Here is a 274-nt window from a genome sequence, read left to right as displayed (position 1 = left end):
TCTTTATTTTATTTTTAACGGCTGCTGCATATTGAGCAGCAAAATGATGCTGAAGGAGGCTCTTTTGACCCCAGCGCTATAATTATTCCAAACTCCAGCAATGCATGCGGTTCAAATGCTATTTTCCCCAGTGCCTCCTAGCCCTGGCTGGCGGCTCCTTTCCATCGGATTTGGGATTGCCTGTGGGCCCAGAGGCTCAGCACAGGTGACAGTGATGCAGGCAAAACCCTTTGCATGGGTTTCCTGGCAGATTTTTGCATCCTGTGAATGCCCC

This window comes from Egretta garzetta, unplaced genomic scaffold (assembly GCF_000687185.1).
Source record: "Egretta garzetta isolate BGI_Z169 unplaced genomic scaffold, ASM68718v1 scaffold108, whole genome shotgun sequence".
Lineage (NCBI taxonomy): Eukaryota > Metazoa > Chordata > Aves > Pelecaniformes > Ardeidae > Egretta > Egretta garzetta.
Note: the sequence above shows the minus strand (reverse complement) of the source record.